The 18,320-nt window shown below is 42.3% G+C and overlaps 1 protein-coding gene across 8 annotated transcripts in view; it reads right to left on the reverse strand.

Annotated features, from left to right (window-relative positions):
* FOXP1 (forkhead box P1) overlaps nucleotides 1–18,320 on the reverse strand; it is a 595,507-nt gene that overhangs the window by 576,875 nt on the left and 312 nt on the right. The window lies entirely within an intron of this gene.

Raw genomic sequence — 18,320 nt, forward strand, 5'->3', positions numbered from 1 at the left:
GCCAAAGAGTGGCTGTGAAGAATCAAGCTAAACAAGAAGAAACAAAGTTGTGGCCAAGTGCAGGACGAGGGCAGAGCTCTAAAGTCTCCGGCTGTTCCATGGAACTAGAGAAACGATTTGAGATGCCCTCTTGCCAAAAGCAGGAAATGGATGGGCATCTGACACATAGTACCTGGCGACCCGCTTCTGAGTTCAACAAAGAAGTATATGTGGAGTAGCTCCTCCAGAACAGCGGGCCATGCTGGGTAAATTTTATACAATGCCAGGCATGTCCAAGGGCTCACTACATGCAAAGATGATCATCTGGCCAAAGACAAAGTGAGAGAGACCTTCCCGGCCACACAGGCAAGGCAGCCATGGTCTCTCCCTAAACCCTCCAGGACAAAGAACCAAATTAAACCTTAAAGACAACACTTGCTTTAGATATAACCATTGGGTTACCCAAATACTTAAACGTTTGGAAAGCTTTGTATTCTAGCCATGGGTCTTCAACTTTCAAATTTTTCTACATGTCAGAACATGAAGCAATATGCAATGTAGTCTCAAACTCAGAGTAGACTTTTAAACTACAGAGACATGGTGCCAGTTCATTTATGAAAGATACCTTCCCTGCTCTCAAGAGGTACAGCCTCAAAGATAACGTGACATGCCAACAGACAAAATGGCAGCTGCAAGCCTGCGCCTCTGGACGAGTGAAGGTGTGTTCAACACCATCTCTGAGAAGGAGGGCTTTCCTCTCTCTCACCCTTCCTAAGGAGCCGGGCAAGTTGGTGCCAAAGTGCCGTATGACTTCACTCCCCGTAATCCCCGTGGCACGTGGAATACTCACAGCATGCCAGATTATCAGTAAGGTGATAACACTTGTATATTATACCTGCCTGGCACGATTTGAATGAGGCTCCCTTGGGCCGCTTAAGGTTTCGCTTCCTGTTTTCTGCACCTGCACCGATTTCGGAAGCAAAGAAAAACACCAGACAAAACCATATTTTAGGAGCTTATTCAAAAGCCAAGCGATCAAACCAAGGCAATCAACACAAACTCCAAAACACACCAACAAGGTGATTAACCTGAGGTTCAGACTCACTCCATGTGGGTGAAGTACGCCTCCTTCGGGTTTTTGTGACCTTTGCAGAGTTCCGCATCTTGCATCCACCTTAGCTATTTAATGTGACTTTTAACCAATAGGTAGAATAATCACAATCATAAGAGCTAACGTGCGCACAGCTCCTTCCTACACTCACCAGGCACCATGCATCACATGCTACGTGGATTTTCCCATTAATCCACAGAACAAATGGATGAGGTAATTTCTATTATTACACCCTCTTATACACACACACATATTTATGAAAGATGAAGGCAACTTAGAAAGGTCAGTAGGCTTTAAGTCACCCAACAAGTGTTAAATAGCCTCTTTAAACCCAAGTCTGCTAAACTCCAGAGTCCCTGCCCTTAACCACTAAGCCACAGTATGACCGACACCCATACGGCATTGATGGGGATGTGGATATACCCTTAACTACAGCCACATGCCTTGTCAGTGTCCTTAGAATTAATGAAACTCTTTATCACTAGAGTTAAATGGCTTTTGCAGAGGTGTTTTTCTTCTGCTTTGTTTTTTCACATTTATAAGTGGGGATTTATATATCAGGGAACAGACCAACAATCCTTTTGGACAGTTAGTTCCGTGCCATTTTGGGAGGATGAACGCTGAAAACAGGCAAGGAAAGAAATCAAATCATCCACCAAGATGTGAGGGGTTGTGGACACATCAATGTCTTTGTCACTCTGTCCCTGATGGAGCATTAGGGGTAAAAACAGGATAAGAAATGACAGCTTCCTGGACTTCAGACTGCCATTCAACATCACTCCACAGGCAGCATTCCCTGGAGAGGCCAAGAATACAGCAGGCATTAAAGCAATTCCCTATCAGCACCTTTTAAACAGGAACTTACTAGTAAGATATTTTCTTCTGTTTTTTACCAATTCATTGTGTAAAACTCGCTGTGTAAAACAGTCCCCACCAAATACATATATTTGGGGCGGGCAGGGGGAGTTGTGTGCCCACAAGAAGCTAAACAGACTCAATAAGAAATTCAAATCAAGAATTGTTCAAGACGACACCTGCCTTCTGGCCTAATGGAAAAATCAATCTGTCAGGTTTTAATTAAGCGCTCAGGCTAGAAAGAAAAGGCGGCTGCTTATACTTGGTATACTACCTAGTGGAGTGTTCATAGCGAAAATGGGACCGAAAGCCCTATTTGTTACGGGAATGGTAACTATGTGTATAGATGACTCATTGGCTTCTGGGCGGCCATATATTTCGTAAATAAAAGGTGGAACTAGATGAATCCCATAAGCTTGTTGCCAAAGACCTCTGTGAATAATGACCTTCGGGAGTCTAAATGATGCTGTGTTAGAACATCTAACTGAGAATGTGCACAAGCAAGCTGGGGAGACAGGGGATCAGGAAGTGATGCTTTCTCGCCCAGTAGTAATGTCGGGTCAATAAAACAACAAGTGAGGAATATGCAAATCAACGAGTGAACGCGTGAATGAGTAAGTGGAGGAATCCATGTGTTAATTCCATGATGTTCAGTGAAATAACTTACTTCTCCAGTGTACGTTACACAGTCACTAAGAAATACACAAACATGCACGTCCCTCATCCACCACGATGGAGGCGGTTAAAAGTTCTGACCAAGCCCTTCTGCACACAGGTGTGGCTGAACGAACAGGAAATAGCTCTGTTAACATGGTTCACGACCACCGTGGGGAATCAGTTGGCAAATGTGCGGGCCCCCCTTCCCAACCTGCTAAGCGCACAGCTAGCTCACGCTCCAGCCACCCTGGCAGAGGTGGAGAAATAGAGACATCGAAAAGGGTGCGTGGATTACAAGTTAATAACTGGTGTGCACGTGGTGAGCTGTCCTGAGCAGCTCTGCTGTTCCCCTAGGAACTAAACACCAGACATCGTGCCCGGGAAAAATAAAACAGACAGACTACGTAAACACATTCAAATCCCAAACCTGACTATAAGACCCTTGTGTAGTCTAACGTTTGACCCAACTAATGTATCATTTCCAGTCCGTTTAGTGTGAAAATTAAGGGTGCTGAGAAAATTCAACAGGTGATCTGGGAAATAGCCAGATAGGAAGGCTCTGATGTCCACAGCCTCGGACTGTCAGGGGGGCAGAAGCCAGACAGGGAATCACTCACAGGAACTTATTCTCCCTTCCTTTCCTCCTTCCCTACCAGACCTGCAGGCGGGGAAGCTGATGTTCTTCTCTATGGAGAAGAAAAAAAAAAAAAAGCCCTAGACCCTCAAATGCTTCTAAAAGAGCAGCCTTTTCTTTTTTTTTAATTTTTATTGGAGTACAGTTGATTTATAATGTTCTGTGTAATGTTTCAGGTATACAGCAAAGTGAATCAGTTATATAGATACATATATCCAGTCTTTTTTTTTTTTAAGATTCTTTTCCCATATAAGCCATTACAGAGTACTGAGTAGGACCCCTGTGCTATACAGCAGGTCCTTATTAGTTACCTATTTTATATATAATAGTGTGTATATGTCAATCCCAATCTCCCTATGTATCCCTCCCCTCCTTATCCCCTGGTAACCATAAGTTTGTTTTCTACATCTGTGACTCAGAAAAGACAAATATCATATGATATCGCTTATATATGCAATCTAAAAAGAAAAGGGTACAAATGAACTTATTTACAAAACATAAGTAGAGTCAAAGAGCAACCTCTCGAGGGTGGCGTACAGACACTGGTGCCACCCTGCTTCCGGCAACCTCTGGCTTCCTAAGAAGGCCACAGAGACGTGGAGAGTCCCTCCCCCAGCCTGGCCCCCTGGGGGCTCCTAACAAACTCATCATACCCCTCCCCAGAAAAGCACGTGCAGGCCTTCTCCCTGGGCTCCCAGAAACGGCCCCCGTGTCAGCTCAAACAACATCCTCCCAGCATTCACAGCCTGCTCAAACCATCGCGTGCCGTTGTGTCAGGAAGAGCTATTGTGCCCGACAGAAGAGGGAAGGACAGCAGAGGCCGGTGGGGAGAGAGACGTGCGGAATGTTGGAGGGAAGCAAGAAAGCGTGGGAGGGCAAGTTTTTAAATCTTCCCAACTTTTGTTATCATACCTTTTAAAGGAGGGAGTGAACTGCCAAGACCAGGTTCTAAAAAACCACCAATTGAGATAACAGGAATCACTCTTATTAATAATAAACCATCACCGAAAATCCAAGTGTTTATGACAAGCCAACAGCTCTGTTAAGTGCTCTGCATACATCTGCTGATTAATGCCTCCTGCGGGTCCAAGCCCCAGCACCGCCACTGCCACTAACATACACTGAGTCCCAAAGACTCAGTCCCTCGCTCAGGACACGGAAGCTACCGAGGGGCAGAGGATCCCTGCGAATTTCAGCAGAGAACAAAAACCACTTGGCCCAAGGTAAAACAGTCCAGAGTCATCCCGTTATGCTGAAATTCTACAACTTGGTACGGCAGGATAAAAAAAAAAAAAAAAAAAAAAAAAAACCTTCTTTTTTTCAAACCCTGTTGAACCACGTTAAGAGAAGTGCATTTAATCTTCATCAGTAAGGGTGTCCTGACCGTCCGAAGCAAAAGTACAACAGGCCACAAAACGAATTTTGCATTTTGTGTGGCTTGAGCCAATCACATCTCCATGACATAGGGCCTGGGTCACTGCGGTTCCTGAAGGCGATCAACCCATGCACCTCCAGACAGAATCTGCTTGTTTAATAATTAACACTTTAGGGCTTCCCTGGTGGCGCAGTGGTTAAGAATCTGTCTGCCAATGCAGGGCACACGGGTTCGAGCCCTGGTCCGGGAAGATCCCGCATGCCGTGGAGCAACTAAGCCCGTGCACCACAACTACTGAGCCTGTGCTCTAGAGCCCACGAGCTACAACTACTGAAGCCCGCATGCCACAACTACTTAAGCCCACGTGCCACAACTACTGAGCCCACGTGCCACAACTACTGAAGCCTGTGCCTCTAGAGCCCGTGCTCCACAACAAGAGAAGCCACCGCAATGAGAAGCCCGCGCACCGCAACGAAGAGTAGACCCCGCTCGCCGCAACTAGAGAAAGCCCGCGCACAGCAACAATGACCCAACGCAGCCAAAAATAAATAAATTTTTTTAAAAAATTAACAAGAGCAAAAACTCTTTTCTGAGGCTGCCTTCAGATTTTAGGTCCAGCAGACCTCTCCCAGGATGAAGTCAAGGGCAGGTGACAACGAAAAGCAATGAAGGTGACAGGGAGCAAAGGTACAGTCAAAGGATCAAGACCCTGGGAGAAGGGCTAGAGAAGAAAAAGACAGAGAAGGAAAAGGACAGCATGAACAGGACTGGCTTCCCTCACAGGACCTTGGAAAATGCCTGCAGAGAACACCTCGTGCACAGGATGGCCAATATTTTGCACTCAATGGATCTTACAACCCAGGAAGAGGAATGTGCTTTCACAGGGATTTGCAACCCAATCTGGGTTCAGTAATAGAGAGAAAGCCAAGATTGCTGAGTAAGCAGCATAGGAGGGGCTCAGCCTGCCATGTCTGTCCCAGCCCTGTCCTCCTGTCTTGCAGGAGAGGAAACCTTGGTACAAAAAAGCAAAGCCCTTCAAGACAGTGTATGAATCCCAAGCAGGACCAGCTTCATGGGGGTGTGACCCGTGCAGTCACACAGGGCCCCGTGCTCTGAAGGGCCCCAACTTGGTTTAATGTTTTGCTGCCACCATCTTGAAATTCTTAATATTTCACAGTATTTCACAAGGAACCCCCCCATTTTAATTTTGCACCGGGCCCACAGATCCCATAGCTGGTCCACTCTCACTTTTAGTTTGATGTTTGAATTTTCAAAAGTTCCACGAGACTTGGATCTTACTTCTACTTTTTTACAGATAACGCGTTTCATAGGCTATTTACACTCTAGGTAACCCGGCTTGGTTGTCACAGATTCTCAAAAGTTGGTATTTAATACATACAGCAAGCGTGTCTTCACCTCACAGCTAATCCATGCTCCAACCTGCAAACCAAAGTGTACTCAGTACGACCATCAGAGCCCATGGAAAAGGAAAGACGTCACTAGTGGGTTTCATGGAGAAATGATGGGACCCATGCACTTCTAACCTTGAAGGATTGAGAAAATCTGAACCACTCACTAAAACTCAATTCCAGATCCTCAACCTTATCTTATTCCGTTCACAATATACACCTCCCAAACACGTACACACGCAAGTGTATACACACACAGGTATAACACGTGTATCCAGAGAAACATCTTACAGCTCCAGAGGCCTGTAGGTACCCCTGGGTCTCATATATGTTACAAACATCAGAGACACAGGTTGGTCCTGATGGCACTGTCCTCAAATGGGGTTTCTTTGCAGAGGAAGAAAATATAAATGCATACACGGGAAGACCAAGTACAGGTACACCTCAGAGACAGTTCAGGATCAGTTCCAGACCACCAAAGTAAAGCGAGTATCACGATAAAGCAAATCACATAAATTTTTCAGTTTCCCAGTGCATATCAAAGTGATGTCTACACTAGACTGTAGTCTAGGGTGCAATTGCACTCGTGGTGTTGCACATTCTGTGAGTTTGGACAGATGTATAATGACATGCATCCGCTATCATGGTATCATACAGAGTATTTTCACTACCCTAAAAATCCTCTGAGCTCTGCCTATTCGTCTCTCCCTCCCCCCACCCTGCAACCACTGATCTCTGCATTATCTCCACAGCTTTGCCTTTTCCGGAGTATCATGTAATTTGGATCACACAGTATATAGCCCTTTCAGATTGGCTTATTTCACTTAGTAATATGCATTTAAGGGCCCTCCATGTCTTTTTGTGGCTTAACTGCTCATTTCTTTTTAGTGCTGAATAACATTCCATTGTCTGGATGTACCATAGTTAGTATTTATCCATTCACGTACTGAAGGACACCTTGGCTGCTTCCAAGTTTGGGCAATTACGAACAAAGCTGGTATAAATATTCACGTGCAGGTTTCTGAGTGGACGTTAAGATTCTAACTGCTCTGAATAAACACTAAGGATCCAGGATTGCTGGATCTCCTGGGAAGAGTAAGCTTGGTTTTATAAGAAACCACCAAACGGTCTAGTTCTAAAGTGACCTACTATTTTGCATTCCCACCAGCAATGAATGAGAGTTGATTTTTTAAAACATTGTTTCTGAGGTATTCGTTCTAAGACTCGCCCCAACCCAGCGACTAAGGATCTTTCACGTGGCACAGTGGAAGTTCAAGGGAAACATTCCATCCTTTTAAGCCGCTACTCAGCCCCCTGACACACGGTCCGTGGTCAGGTTCCTTGGGATTTCCCCATTCCGAAGGGGAAGCTGTCCAGTGAGCCAGGCTCTGTGACCACCCGTGATCTGAATTACGCACAGGTGTTTGAAAATACAGAGGGATCCAGCATAATTAAGAGCATTAAGCAATCATCTCAGCCCAAGGAGGCAGCTGAAGAAAAAAAGAACAGAGTGTGGGCAGCACTTTGGGAAATAAATTCCACAGCCTTTCACTGAGTTGAAATCTGGGCTTCGGACACACCTAAAAATGAGCCTGACCTGATCTGAGCTCCCAGTGGACACACGCCAGGTCACAAAAGTTGACCCAATTGGCCGGCTTTCCCACCGAAAAGGCCGCCGCTGGAATGGCAGATGGTATGGCTGGTAAGACCCAACCAAGGATGGACAGGACTGTGGAAAGGAAAACGGCAGAACACAGCTGGCCAAGCCAGGATGGGGGTCTCTGCTATCAAGAGAACCGTTTTTACACTGCGTTTTCAAAAAATAACATCACGGTGGCCTTTGCTCTGATTTTCTTCTTTTATAGACTTCCATCACCCTTTCTTTACGTCCTATAAAACATAGCTAATTACTCTTTTCTTTTCTCTCTTATCACTTGGTACTGCTGTACAGTAGTAAAAGGACTGCTGACTCTACCCACGGAAGCATGTCTTTTAGGGAGAAGTGCATTAGAAACCCCTTTGCAACAAAGGAGGCAGCGCCAGTGTTTTCCCCCAAGGTTTCAGGAACCTGGAAAAAAAGATGCTAAGTTACAAGGATGACTTCTCCTTAAATAAACCGTTACCAAGTATAACTTTATTTGTTATGAGAAACTCAAAAAAAGTTTTAAATTAAAGCCATTGTTTAATGGGCAACACTGACTCTAATGGGCCCTGTTTAACACACACCCGTCTTTTAAAGAGAGCGTTGTCCAAACATTTCCCCTTTGTTATATTTTTCTCCATTCTTGAGGGAAACACTATCTACCTTTACACTCATTTTGTTTAACCTCCCCAGTCATTTATGCTATTTACTGAGTACCTGATATTCCTAATAAAATGTCAGTACAAATATCCAAGTTGCCTAGGAGGAGGAGGAAAAAAAGTTTTCCCACCCTTCCCTGGCTGGTCAAGGTAAACAATTCTATGGCCCGAGTCAGCCAGCCAGGCTGACACAAATGCCTTTCATCTTTCCTCTGAAATTACAAAAGATGATCGTTTTACTCAGCCATAAGCCTAACTAAATCGATACTCTGTACACATCAGAATTAAATATGTTCTCTCTGCTCAAAATGAACAGTGTATTATTTATCACTAAATTTAATGACAAAAAAACCTGATAACTCTCTCCGATTATACCCCTGATTTCATCTAGTTCCGCATCATCGATTCTTTTGGTCATTAGCATAATGACAGAGCACCAGCTCCGGCTTAGGCAGCAAGTTTGATAACAGAGCTGAAAGGAGACACACACTATTTTAAAAACATGTTCCGATTTTCATCTAAGCATATCTTTATTTATGTGGCTTTCTTACCATAAAGATGCCAGTCCTTGAAAATATGCAGAAATCACTTTCTACTCTGAAGAACAAGGTGCTTATATCATAACAAGAATACAGAAGTATAAAGTGCCTGTTAATTAAACATCGCTTTTTAACTTGCTACCCTGCATATGTAACCGTGAAGTTCTAAACCAAGTCTTTAAAATTAGAATGAGAAAATGGCTAGGATCCTTCAAATGAATGCCTCGTCTGTTTTGTTTTGTTTTTTTCCTCCTTCAATGTAAGAGATCAGCCACTTGATTTATTATTTTTTTGAAAGCAAATTCCCTGGTAAATGTTTGACTTTAAAGTTTTTCCCTCCCCCCACAAAACAAAACAAACAAACAAACAAAAAAACACGGGTAAACGAGCATATTATGAAGACGTGGCCAGGACTGACAGTTTCACATCCATCCTGCATTTTCAACGTACAGGACTGCAGAACGCTGCTGGGTTTTAAATTCAAGCGTGAAGAGCTTGTCTTGAATTAATATTCAGCACTTTAAAAGGTTCACACGGAAAAATGAATATACAGCCACATGTATTCATATGAATGAATTTTACTAATGGTACTGAACAAAAAACATCAAGTTACTAAAGGACACATATAGGGGGATACCATCAAAACACATCTTGAACATGCAGAAGAAGACCCTGTATTGGGGGGAATACAATCCTATGTATTAAAAGTCTAATGAAAGCCATGGGGTGGAAAAGAGCCAACTGAGAGCAGAGGTCACCTCCAGGGTAGAAGGACTGGGCTAAGACATGCCAGAAGCCTCTGCAACCTGGATCAGAAATACATTCTTTCTGAAGCTGAGCAGCAGGTACATGGGGGCCCACTGAATTATTCTCTGAATTACAATTTTTTGGTGTCTTACACATTTCGTAACAAAAATCAAAAGCTGTAAGCCATAGTTTTAAGAGAAATTGCTTTGTAAATATCTGCCGGGTTCCTTTCCTCCAAAGTCTCTCTCAACTCACAGATCGAAGCGCTTGAGGCCAAGGCATCGCATTTTATTCAACAACTGGGGCACTTGTTACAATACCAAAACCCCCATATAAAATCCATTTGCACCATTTTCAAAAGTCTCACAACTACCTTGAAGAAGTTTCCCACCTCAGTATTCTGCCAGGGAAAAGTCCTCTCTGACACAGAGATGATTTCTGTAGCTAGTAAAAGCTACTGTCCTGCTTCCTAATTGAAATAAACAAAAACAAACACAGAAACGACATCTCTCCTTAAGTATCTTTTTAATTCTGAGTTGACGCAAATACACGCACCGGAAGAATAAGCTAGAAACACATCTTATGTATGATCTGGGGACAAAGGGGTCTAAGGTAAATGTTTTGCCAGATGGGGAGTTGATTCCTCCCCCGCACACACACACCCTATCCACAACAACATCCCCATCCCACAATATTTAAACCTTGTGCTGCTGTTGCCTTAAGGACAGTGAGACAAAAGGGAGAAGCATCCCCAGTGAGCAGTGAGGATAACTTGCTCCTACAAGTATAAGAATTTGTTGTAAGCTTACCCAAGTTAGGACGGCGCGTTTACTGTCAACAGGCCATCATACTGCAACAAAAGCCATTATTTAGAAAATAAGATGAACACACTTAAGTGACTGAACCCTTCCCTAAGCCCAGAGAAGGCATGCAAAACAGCGGGTCTGCAACAACACGCCTGACGGAGCCCCTAAGAGAAAACCCGAGATTGAACCATTTTCCACTGTAATAGACTATCTTCTCCAAAATTATTGACAGTTGGATGTGGACAGCGATATTCTCTAAAGAGGTCCCACCCAACCCCCCCTTCTCAAGGTTCAACTAACTTTCTTCCAAATAATTAAATGCAGCAAACTTTCTATTAGAAAATTTCTGTAATACGTCACTAGAAAGGGTCTGTCATTGATACCCTAATGATATATCAGTTAATTACTTAATCTTTCTTAATGAAATGATTAACATCTTTTCAACAAACAAGGCAGAGTGATTTAACATCACGCTGTACATTTCATCCACTGCTGACAGTTGTAGTAAAGACCATGCAGCCTCGACAATGCACTTTCTACTTTTTCAACCAGTCCCGTTTTTCATCTTTTATAGAAACCCTCCATGCAAAGTTAGAGACACTCTAGTTTTAAAACGTGGCCCATCAGAGATTGTTTTTTAAGCCCTTCAGAGTCTGAACAGAAATAAAAGAACTTTGTATTACAGGGATATTCCAAATGCCACCCAAACCCAGAGCCCAAGCAACTGTGAAGCTCGAGACAGAAACAATGCCAACTTTTTGGGTATCTATTAAAATGAAGCCACACCCAAAGTCAAGTGGCAAGTTTTTATGTTTTAGTTTAGGTGAGGGCATTTTGGACCAACGCTTTATTGCTGGGTAACTTCAAAAGGTACATCACTAATACAGACGAAAAACATCTACACAACTTTTATTTAAATAACTCTTTTGACCGTAGTGGAGAGATCTTTAGCGGAAGCCCCGAATAGTTGAACAAGCCTCCTTAGCATTTTATCTCTCATAATCTTGGAGGATGCATTTGTCTTAGGATTCTGCTTGCTTTATTTGTGTGGCATCCTTGGCGAGGCTACTTCCATCAATATTCCTGCAGGCCCCATCACATACAATGAGAGAGAATTTCCCAAGATGCCTAGGAAAATCAACGTACTTATGCCAGCAGGGTTAATCTAATGGGTAAACAGTTCAGATTTTTAAATTAAGATGAAATACTTGGAGAAAAAAAAATTCCAGCAAGCCATCTGACACTAATTGGTAGCTACAACATGACAATGCCCACTGGAAACATGGAGGCAAGACAGGCATAATTTGAAAAGACATGTCTGGTACTTGGTGAGAACAACCGATGTGCCACGTTGTTTCTACCACTCACCTGAACTGTGAGGCTCTTGTTCTGCCTCTATTTCTCTAAGTATCTAATGTTTCTTTTGGTGCTTGCCTCTGGAAAGGGAACCCATATTCCTTTCTTAGGTTTCATGAAGTCCAAACAGTAAAGTTAAACCCTTAAGAAGAGTTATAAGATTCCTCCAATGCTGATCTTTGAGGAGTCCAGTTCTCCCACTTCGGGGGGCATCAGAATCACACGGGGAGCTATTCAGAAATGCAAAGGCTGCCCGCCCCCTGCCCCAATATTGTACACCCAGGCACACTGCGACTATGTCTGTGTTTGGAATGACAGCTCTGCTGTGATTCCAATCCTCGTGCATACTTAAAAACCACCAGCTTTGATTCTTAATAGAAATCCAAACACATTAAAAAGAACACAGGTCTCAAGATAAAACAAAAAAATTAGTCGGTAAAATCCAAGTGAAGATCAATATTTCAGTTCCACAATCTTTAGGAGCAGAAATCACTTGGTCCATGGGTCTCTGTGTAGTGGGCATCAGAATTACCCCAGGGGAGATTTGTGAACAATGCACATTCGCACGTCTGTCTGCAAAAGTTCTGATCGAACCATCTGTGTTTTAATAAATCCCCCCTAACATGTACACACGCACAGACACACAATGACCTGGAAGCAGGTGAGCATGGGAACTCGCTTTGAAACATGTTGAACTCGGACCAACAGCAACCCTCTTCCACTTCGCATAGGAGTATCCGCCTCCACCTCTGTGCTTACCTGTCCCCGGGAGAGGAAGCCTCCAGCTCCTCTGATGGGGCATCACCAACTCAGGGGAGAGGCTCTGGGACAGGAGAAACTCATGCCAAACTCACATCACTCCCTCCCCCCAGGAGCTGCAGTCACTGTCCTGAGAGCACCAAGAACATCTTTAAAAGTCTGAGTAACTACACAGCCCCGGTGCCCTTAGATCTTTAAGCTCGAAGAACATACCTTCAACACTCCCCCTAATTCGAAGACAAGGAACCAGAAGCAAGAAAAGTCACATTATGATTCAACTGCAGAGCCAGGAGGGAGAAAAGGAAACCTCGGAAATTCTGCTTTTGAGTTGATGCTAGAACTGTTATTCAGCGTCCCAGCCAATAAAGCTGATCACAGAATTAGCTAAAACCAGAGAATCTGGCAAACTGTGAATGTCCACGTGCATTACTACTAATAAGTGAGTCTGTATCCAAAAATAAATTTCAGGAAAACATCTCTGTCCCATCCTAAGTGAGTATCTTCTATTTAATACAAACAGGGACCCAATAATGCCAGGTTCAGGTCCATTTTTCTCCCCTGAGCAAATTGTCCTCTAACATGCTAGCCCCAGACATTTTCAAACTGTTGAAATAACACAGAAGGACAGGAGCATTCTGATCAGTGATTCCTCCATTTTAGCTTTGTGTCTGAATTAGCAGCAGTTAGAGGAAATAAACCCATCTGAGAGGGGTCCTGAGTAGAGACAACTAAATAGTAAACAGAACACTTGAACACGATTTTGCATGTGTTCATGCTCCTTCATTTAAAAAAAAAAAAAAGAACCTATTTTATTGAAAATGTGATTTGGAAAGAAAGTGCAATTAGCTTTGCACAGGCCCTGCCGAGATGTTCCTGAACACACCAGACATATGTAAATATTTCGTGATATCAGTTCCAATTGAATAGACCTGTCAAGATATTTACAGGGCTTGACAGTACTTCTGTCTTTAATTAAATTTTTGTCCAGATATTCTAATGTAATTTAAATAGATTATTAGTTGTCAGGATCTAATATAAATTTTGTTTACGATTTAGTTACTTTAAGTACTCAGACTGAAGAAACTAATTTAACCCCACACGTGAGCAGCTTCAAGCGTCAAGACCACTAAAAAGCTTCCACTGCCCTTTGCACTCTTCCAATAGTCTTAAATTACTACAACTTTAACGGTAAATATCAAGGCACAAGATGGAGCCCCTCCCCCACTTGCTTAAAAGCAAACAGCTTGGGGAGGGTCATACGGAAAAACCCATCTATATGCATGTTCAAGTTCCAGATTCTTTCTTTCAGGCAGCCAGTTCTCCCAGTGGCTGGCTAGGGAGGAAATGTTTTTCTCACTTTCGATCCCATAAAATCACTACCAAACACCTGTTGTACACAAGGCAGGGCATGAATTAAAAACTGGTGTCGGGGGATTTCAAAAAGCAACGCAAGTCTCGCAGAGACATCCTCAAGCTAATTCGGTCAAGAGATTTTCACGACTGGGTAAAACAGTACGAGGAGAAGGATGCAGCTTCTGGCACAACCTTCTTGTGAATGGGAGCTGACTTCTAAATAAGGCCTGAAAAATGCCTTAGGCCCAGCTGACTGTAATTAATAAAGGTAATATATTAAAGAAACAAAGGACACTGTCAAATTGTCTTCCCTGACTGCCATGCGCTTTACCCCACTGTACTTCCCCTTTCCAGAATGCCAGCCTTGGCAGCCATGATCGCAAGAACATTATCTATGGGATGCAAAACCAAAGCACTTCTTGAAATCAAACGTTCCTCACAACATTTATTTTTAGGTTGGCAGCGCAAGCCAAATCTGCTTAATTTCCATTAACCACATCGCCACATGCACATCAAAATAAACTATGTGGGTCCCAGGGGGGAAAAAAAAAAACAAGTGTCATGTATAAGACACCCCATATTTGGCCAGGTTTCCCTGTTTCAGGAATTTGTCTCAGCTCGTGGCCCGCTGACGTTCTAGCTTTGGAACCTCTAACCTTAATTCAGTCAAGCACCAAGGAAAAGAAAGATTTTTAAAAATCAGTTTAAGATGGTTCCTCCGATGGCACACGTGTGGCAAAGTGACTCACAGACCAGTGTAACAAGGCACAGGAAAGATCGTTTAGCAATCACACCAGCCCAACTCACTTGGCTTGATTTACAAACTCGGTGTTTGATCACCTGGTGGGATTACTACCAGCAACTAAAGAAAAAAAAAAAATCCCCTACAAACAGTAAAAGTCCACGTTGGCTGGTGTATAAAGTTCACCTGTCTATTCAGCAGATGACTCTCTTAAGGTTATTTTCTTTAGAAGACAAACCCCTACTTGCTGGAGACCTTTACATACTCTAGGTCCAAAAAACATACTTAAAAAAAAAAGAACAATACTGCTGGCTTAGCAAAAATGACATTTACTATGACGGAATTCTGTAAAAGGAGTATGACACCTAACAGGATAAGAAAGGAAAAGAAAAAGCCCTAAGCAAAAAAATTTATTTGAGAAACAAAAAGACCACCTGTGCAAATCTAGCTATGCTCTGGAAACCCCTTTTCAGCCACAGAGAACCAGCTCCTGCTCGGTGCCTTGAAGCTGCAATTAAATTGTAGTAATTTAAGATTATCGGGAGAGCAAAGGGCAGTAGGAGCTCTTTGGAGGGCTTGCCTCCCCACTTAATGCTCTTCAGTCAGGGGTTAAATGAGTTTCTTTAATGTAAGTACCTTAAAGTAACTGAATCATAAACAAAATTTATACTATTTTCTGACAGCCTGCAATCTATTTAAATTTTATTAACGGGTACCTAAGATTATTTTTAAAAGACAGAATCCTTGCAATGCCCTGTAAATATTCTTGGCATCCCCACCGAAAAGTAATCGGTACTTCATAACACCTAAATTGAACACACACACGTTTGCGGGATGCAGACTCTTTACAAGATAACATTTCAAAAGTGAGTTTGCATCTTAAGTAAAACCTGAAAACCAAATCAACAGCACAATAAGATTGGCTGCAGAGAGGATGCTGGGTTCAAAATAAGTTGTCACATCGGCTCTATACTCGCTTCTCTTCCTTTATGTTGGCATTGGACGTGGGGGGTATAAATATATTTGTTGAGGAAACATCACAATTCCTCTGTTAATTTAAACAACTGCTGAGAACAGACCTATCCTTCAGTAGAGCCTCCGAATGCAAAGGCCGGGGCTAGAGTCTTAAGAGAAGCAAGGAAGCAAGGAAAAACTTAGTAACAGAAAACCATGCCCAGGCTCAACATTAACCCAGTTAACTTTTGTTATTGTTGGTACAAATGATTTAACTAGAAAGTATTTACAGCTTTTTAAAAAACATTACATATTGCAGAAAATTGCCTAATAGCATCCATGTGTATGTTTAACTCACATTGTTTAATGATACAATAAAAGGTATATCCAATAAAAGCTACAGACTTTGAAACATGTTGGGCACTCTGGTTATGAAACTCTGACTTAGAAAAACACAAAGTGCTTACTATGTGATTGACATTTGTTCGTTACAAATGCAATCCTTCAATGACAATTATTTTTATTCTTCTCTGTGTTTAGTTGTCCTTTTTCCTACTTTGTTCTACTTAATTTGAAATGACATTTAATTTGGGGATAGTTTATAGCTTAAAAACAAAAAGTGTTACACAGTTTATACTCCAGCATTTAAATATAAACACAAAATCTTTCACAGGTCTCCAGCAATGCAACCCCCTTAATTTGAGGCAGTTAATTTGAAAAGCTGATGCTTCTTTCATTATACTTTGATAAACCTGTGAAAACAAAATGCTAAAGTAATTACTGTTACTACTCCCTTTAAAAATGTAAAGCAGTTAAATTTTCCTAGACAACAAGCAAGGACAAGTTACAGAGAACTTGAATAAAAGTAGCAACGTGGTCATGCTGAATGTCAATCTAAAAAAAGAGGTTATGTCTAATCTGGAGAATGCTCCCTCTCGCCTTTTTAAATTCCAAGAGTGGGCTGACACAAAACTTCATCACCAGGGAATTTTTTTTTTTGATTTTTTTTTTTTTTTTTTTTTTTTTGAGCTTCACATCAGATTTCAACCCTCACATACAAAACCTTGGCTTCCCTGACAAGGCAGATCTTCTAAACTTGATGTGAGAAAACGTTATCTAACTCTAGTGTAGGAGTCTAATGTTGGTAAAAAAGAATTCCACTGCACAGTTCTGGGTAGCAAGACAACCTCTAGAAGACTTACTATCCTTTTAACGCCCTTTTGGGTACATTCTCTTCACAAATAAGTCTGCATTATAAAAATAACTTGTTTAGCTACTCAGCATCTATAAGGAACTCAAATGCTGCCTGGAGAGGGGCTGAATATTTCCTTCCAAGCAAGCCTCTGCTTGCACCACAAAGATCAGCATTTGCAATGGTCCATTTCTGCATTAGTGAATATATAGCTTTGCTGCTTGATCGAATAGTCCAGGGTTCTCCGTGTAGAGCTCCTGACAACCACCCAGCAGCAGTTCTGTTTGATCTCTCCTGCTTCCTTAATTTGGGTTGTCAAGGTTCAGCAGTTGGAGGCTGTTTACTTTTCCAAAAAAAAAAAAAAAAAAAAAACTGATTTTTTTTCTCCCTCTCATACAATGACTAATCCAAAGACTAAGGGGGGGGGTGAAGTGGGGTGCAGCCAGTGACAAGATGTTAAACCTTTCTCCCCCCCTTTGCAGTGAGATTTTAGCTAACACCGTTTGAATGGTAACTAGTGGAGTTCCTTTTAATATTTTTAATACTCTTTAATTATGAGACCTTTCAAGCAGAGAAGTCAGAGATGGAAAAGACTCATTCCTGATCTCTGAAAACTGTGAGCCCAATTTTCTTTTCCTGGCCTTAAAGAGATGGGTATTTTCACTTTGCGAATCAAAACTCTAGTGGAATTCTCAAAAAGATTCAATAGATTTCTCTCTGGAACCAAAAATAATAGGAACTCCTGTGTCTCAATTATACAGGATAACCCTTGGTAGAAAACACCTGAACTCTTACCATTTCTCTTCAAATTCTAGTTAAGACATCTCTCCCTAAATTGATTCTCACTGTGGAAAAAACGAGGGGAAGGGAGATGAAAGGTAAAAAATTTGGAAATACTCTTCAATGTATTTTCAGCAGGAGAAAAAAATCTCTTAACTATCCCTCAGGTTTTCTCAACTCAGCTATTGTGCCAGCCCGAAATCCTGAAGCCTACGGACGACGAAAGGTAAAGTGCAGACGGTTCCAATGTGTACACTCCTTTCAGGGGGAATAAATACAGAATGGCCCTCCAACATTCCTGTCCAAAGAGCAGTAACAAAAAGGGAAACCCGAACTTGGAAAATACCTGTGACCGGACATGAGAGCAACACCAGCCCCTCATAAATGGGCTGGAAAAGCTCAAATGCAACCAAATGAAACGTTTATATTAATTCCATTATTCTGCCCAAGCCTCACAGATGAGGGCTGGGGGGGGGAGGGGGCGGGGCTCAGAGGAAGAAAATAAGTTTCATTTCGGGTTTTCTGGTCTAGCACAAGGAAAAGGAATTAAGACGAACGTGTAGGATGAGCCCAGACTAAATCAATACACTTTGTAATCAGCCCGGCAAGGGTATTTGGACACAATGACTTGGAAATAATTAACAGTTAAAAGGGGGGGGGGTGAGAAGGGGAGCGAGGGATGTCATCATATTTTATCAGAGCACTTTACACTCCATGCTAAACTTTGATCTCCAGATTTTCGGATTTCGGAAAGAAAAGAGGAAAAAAGGA

The sequence above is a fragment of the Delphinus delphis genome, chromosome 10, assembly GCF_949987515.2.
Source record: "Delphinus delphis chromosome 10, mDelDel1.2, whole genome shotgun sequence".
Taxonomy (NCBI): Eukaryota; Metazoa; Chordata; class Mammalia; order Artiodactyla; family Delphinidae; genus Delphinus; species Delphinus delphis.